Below are 6129 nucleotides of genomic sequence, written 5' to 3'. Positions count from 1 at the left end.
AAGCAACAGGTACCAGAAACACAAACATGTGGATACAGAAATGTCATTGGTGATGACAGTAACAAAGAGCAGTAGAGGAGTTCTGCTTCAGGGGAAAGCAAGTGTGAGTGACTTTCAGGCAGATGTCATCTGAGTGGCCAGAAGCAACAGGATCAATCCCTTAGATAAGGTTAAATACCAACCCAAGCACATTATTTCCAAATAATTGGGTTCAAAAGAGAAGAAAAAAGAACAAGAGCAAGTGAACTTGAACTACTGCCAGTCTGGTCTACAGGTGCTTTCATGTCTACTCCAGTCAGTATGGAGAGGTCATATTTTGAGCTCCACAGCATAATGTGAGTCAACTCAGTTATTAGTTAGCAAATAAACATTAATGATGTGAACTATAAGCCCATCTTACTGTGTCTCAAGAGTCCTGGGAACTCAGAAAGATAAACTCACTAGTAAAATAAATAAACAAAGATGGTGATAATGTCAATAGAGTTAATTGAATACACTCTGATGGGAAAACAGAAACTATAAAACAAGGTTTACAGAAGGTATTTGAAAGTTCATTGCATTCATTATTAGGAAATTGAGATTATTTAACAAACAATCCTAATTATTTCAAAGTTGTCCCCTTATATACTTGCATTTAATAGTAGAATTTTCCCAGGAATCATATCCTTTCATTTTTACTGATTTTTAATGAATTTTAACCTTTAAAACACTGTCTAGAAAATTTCATATAGATAATTTAAAAATACTTAGGGATAATTATTCATTTTGTTGATAGCTCCTTTCTTTACCTTCTTAAATATTCATTGTTTACAAATTGAACAAAAGAGAAATAAAGTGTACAGACCCTAGAACAAAGGTTCCTGAACTATAGTTTCTAATACTTATCTAAGATATTGTTAATAATGTAAGTTCACCTGTTCTATAGGTGAATTTCCATAACCTGCTGAGATTAGATACTGTGGTTCTAGAAACAGGGTCAGGATTCTGTTTTTTAAACAAACCCCCAGATGGATTCTGACCCAGGTATTCCCAAGACCACACTGGAATAAACATAGCAAGAACTTTTGGAAAGCTAGGAAGGAGGTTAGTTGGGGTAGAGGAGAAAGAGAGAGAAAAGAACTTTAGTTAGATAGCTTTACTAGCTATCTAAGAAAAGGGACTACTCATTCTTATTATTTCATATCACTATATGCATATCTTTATTATCTCAAAAAATAAGGTGAGAAAACAGAGGTATGAAAAATTAAGTGTCTATTAAAATGATAAAGAGATGTCTTAGTAGGCTGAGAATAAAACTGCAGTCTACTCTTTCTGGGGCCTTGCTAACTTCACACAACATAAGATTTGCTCATAAGTAAGAGTATAGCCCATCTTATTTTGGTTGGTCTCACTGAAGCTGTTTCCAGTTATGCCAATATTGCATGTGCTAATACATTCTTAATAAGAATAACAGCCTATAACTACCGTCTTGATGTCTGAAACCTCTTGTTCAGAGCATTATAAAGTGACATATACAGTCTCCTGAACTGTAAGTGAGCAAATTTACTTCATAAAGACTGGCAAACTGTTTAACTAGTTAGACTTTCATTCTACTTTCTACATAGAGGAATAGATCTCATTGTTTCCAAGATATCTGTCCATAATTCTGTGGTTTTGATCTTGACCTAGAGATAAATAGCTAGTAGCAGGATGATAACAGAAGCAGAGTATTAGAATTTCTGCTCATGTATCCAATGCCTCAGTACTCTCCAGTAGTTACAGCATTGATAAGTTATATGGGCACTTTCTTTATCCATGCCACTTCAACAGCACTGGTCACAATAATAACTGCATCTACTGAAAGTACTTCATGGGCATTTAACTCTCTCAGCTCTGATAACCAGGCAGAAGCTTGTGTATTTAGACCAGGATTGCACTGGAAAATACTTCTATCATTTTTAATTAGCATTAAAACTGGGATTAGTGGGGAGCATGGACTATGGCATAGGGGTAGCTATCCTCTCTAAAAATAGTCAGAAATTTAGTTTACTTTTTACAGTAATTTTCTACTATTCCAAACTTGTGGATCTTTGTCCTTCTCTTCAATTGCCCAATAATTGGAAAAATTTCAGATCTTCAAATCAAGTTATGTTGCTTTTTATGCTTAAATTTAGAGAATGAATAAAGACATTTTTATCAGTTGCCTAATTTAAAGATATTTTGGCATTTTATTTTATTATTTTATTTAATTAATCAGATCAACTAATAATAATCATATTAATTTAACCATTAAATAAGTTCAATAATTAAATTAATTAATTAAATTATAAATTAATTATAAATTAATTAATTAAATTTATTATTAACGTTAAATGTTTTAAGTCAATTAACTTACCATAGCCTGAGGTCAAATGATATTTCAGATTGCCTCTTAAGAAAATCCAGTAATGTTTAGTGAATAAAAGGGCTACTGGAATAAAGAAAACATTTAATAGAAATTTGTATATTGTGTACTACTTTGTAAATAATATCATTTTATAGTACATAAATAATATATTTTTCTGGAGTCCTCTGTGAAAAGAAAAAATATGTCAGAGTACAGATATAATAGATTTGTATGGTGTCTTTATGTTCAGAATAGTTGGATTATGCGCAACTATTGGATTATGTGAACACTGGAAATGAGCAGATTCCCAATGACATCTTAGAAAAGATTAATCTAATTTCATTTTCTATGTGTATTATAGATTTGACAAAGAAAATGACTTCAGTGTTACATGTCTTAATTTTCAGTATGACATTCAAGAAACTCATGATCCATGTGACATTAACATGCTGGCTTATAGGTTGGTTGACAGCAATTAGCCAGAGTAGCTAGCAGGGTGGAGAGAGCTGAGTAATTCATTGATGAGTTACAGAGTTCTATATTTTGTCATACATTGTTCAAAATCTATCGATATATAGAATAATTGGAAAATATCCTTACAATATTTGTAATAACAAGAATATAACACATAATATCAGAATTATGAATAAAAAAATTATACATGGTTAAAGTGAGAGAATTAAACTAACAAAAGAAGTGATATTTCTTATAGTCAACAGCAAAAGAACACCAGCTAACTGTTTTAAATCCTGGAATTTTAGAGGGTTGTAAGCTCCATTAAATAAGGGTCAGAGCTATTAGAAAACTAAGTATAGTCATCCTTCAGTATCTTTGGAAATTGGTTCCAAGACTCCAAGAGATACCTAAAATCCTGATACTTAATACCTTTAAATAAAATTATGTAGCATTTATATATAACCAATACATATCCTCTTCTATACCTTGAATCATCTCTAGATAACTTATAATACCTGACACAATACAAATGCTACATTTATACTTATTATAATACATTAAGAAATAATAATACTAATAAAAGTCTGGTTGAATGTTCAATAAAGACACATTTTTTTCTCAAATATTTTCCACCCATAGTTGGTAAAATCAATAGATACAAAACCTGGAGATATGAGAGAGAGCTATATAGTTCTATATAGGCTACATACACATATTTATGGTATGTCCTGGTTAAAATATAACATCAAAATTGAATAAACAAAAAAGAGAACTCTTTTATACCCTGGCACCCAACATCATATTCCACACATGTGTATTTACCACATTTTCAAAGCACATATAAGGAAAAATGCCCAGCATGGTAAAGATTCTTGAAATTTTGGTATATAAAGAATACTTTATTCTTTCCCAGTATACTTCAAAGAAAAGCCTTAATAAAAATTTGTGGTTATTCTGGTATTTAGACAATAATTCTTAAAGGAATAAACATTAAAGAAAACAGTTTCCGTACGAGACATGTACCCAAGAAATTGTGACATGACTGCCCTCAAAAATGTTCTATATAGGTTACTATATATAGAATCTGCTAGGTATTTCTAGGTTTACTAAAAAATCAATGTCCTCTAGCCCAAAACACAAACAAATAAGAACAACAACAACAACAACAAAAAAAAAAAAAACAGAGTAGCTGCAAGCAGGGAGTGGTGAGCATGAGCAACAGGGAGAGGCAAGACTGTGCTGTAGGCACATTCCTTTATCAGAGACATGATTCCAGGACTAAGTTTTCTGTTGACCTCAAGGTGCAGAAGCAAAATCTGAATCTTTCCCACTAAACAGAGACCTTCTAAGACAGCTAAAATTGTTCCAGGATGATGGCTATGCCTGCCTCCTGTCAGAAGAAAATACATATCATATCTGCAGGAAAGCATCCATCATTTAGGCCTCAAGATTCCCACAGATTAAATTATGTTCAACACACACAATGAAACAAGACACTGTGATTGAGATCAGCAGAAATCACAGACCAAGGATCCAAATCTCCTCAAATCTTCTGAATTTTCACATGCAAAGTATAAAATTGTGATAGCATATCATATAAAATAACAAAAATAAAGTATCATGTTGTGAAATAAAATATTATAAAATTATCATGTTTAATGAACTAAAATTTTGAATTTAACAAATGAGCAAGAAAGGAGCAGAAAACTATTTTTAAATGTCCACACAGAAAGAGAGAGAAATTTTAAAACTAATATATACACTGACATTAAAAACTGAATTGTTGAGTTCAGTAGTAGCTTAAACATAGCTGAGGAGAAAATTAGAATACTGCAAAAAGGATTTTAATAGATTGGACAGAATGTAGCAAACAGAAGCAAAGCTGTGAAGTATATGAAGGATTAACAGGCACTGATGTAGTTTGGATCTGGAACATCCCCCAAAAGCTCATTCCCTGAAGGCTTGGTCCTTAGCTTGTGGTGTTATTGAGAACAGGGGGAAGCTTTAGGAGGCAGGACATAGTTTGAAGACGTGGGTCACTGGGGGCATGCCTTTGAAGCGTGTATATCGTGTCCCTGGACACCCTCCTTCTTTTTTTTCCTCCTCCCTACCTCTGTCTCTCCTACCCATGGATTGAGAAGCTCTGATACACAATGTGTGATGTTAATCTGCTTCACCAGAGGCCTAAAAACAAGGGAGTCATCCTCCCATGGATGGAAATCTCTGAAACCAGGAGCCAAAGTAAATCTTTAAATCTTTCTTCTTTTAGTTGTTTTTCATTAAGTTGTTTTCCTCATAGTGACAGAAATCCAACACAAGAACTAAAAAGAATGGTAAGGTTTTACTATCTTCTTGAATGTGTCCAAACATAGAGAATGGAGAATTGATATTTGATGGCAAATGGCTGGGACTTTTTTTCAAAGCTAAAGAAAGATAAACTTATGTTTATAGGAAGCTCACTATAAAAATAAAAGGGAATCTATCCATATCTATGCACATTGTAAAACTACAGTATGGCAATAGCAAGAGAATATCTTAAAGGCACAAGGTGGGAAAAATCATCAATGAAAAATATTATTTAGATTGACAAATAAAAGGAAAGAGTGGAATAGTATCTACACTGTTCAATATAGTGAGGAGAAATACATGTTAGCACAGAATTGTACATCCAGAAAAAGCAAAATTTTAAGAGTAACTATGCAATAAAGACATTTTCAGATAAATGTCTGGTCATGAACCCTCTCCCATAATTTTACACTTTTACTCTGCTCTGTATCTCCCTAGTCCGTCTTCCCATCGCCTTTGGAACCACTGTAGAGAGTTCTTTATCTGGTCAGTTCCACATGGCACATTCTATGTCCTCACTTGCTTTAAGTGACTTGGCTCTTTGTTGGGGACTTCATGTTTCCCAAAGCAGCTCAATCCCTCACAAATCACATCTCTCAATTGAAGATGGCATTAACCAGCTCCCCTTCCTCTCTGCTGCTGTGCCATTTCTCCTCCATCATGTTCAATCCCTTATCACTTTCCACACTCCTATATGTGGACTTCCTACAGTTTGTCCTCATTTAGTGCAGACTTCATGAAAATTCACAGCCTTTTTCTTCCCCAATCCTATCATCATCTCAGGTGACTTCAGTATCTACAAGGTCAACACATTCAGTTCCTTCACCTGTTTTTGCAGCTATCTTCTTCCCTTTATTTTCAGTGCATTTATCCCAGTCTTTTTCAGGACCCTGAAAGTTGGTATAGCCTTATAGTTTGTGCCATGCGCACTTTCCTTGCATCATCTTCTCTCAGCTATGATC

The sequence above is a fragment of the Marmota monax genome, unplaced genomic scaffold, assembly GCF_021218885.2.
Source record: "Marmota monax isolate L192 unplaced genomic scaffold, Marmota_monax_Labrador192_F-V1.1 WCK01_AAM20220418_F8-fsc00109, whole genome shotgun sequence".
NCBI lineage: Eukaryota > Metazoa > Chordata > Mammalia > Rodentia > Sciuridae > Marmota > Marmota monax.
This window is presented reverse-complemented; position numbering follows the sequence as displayed.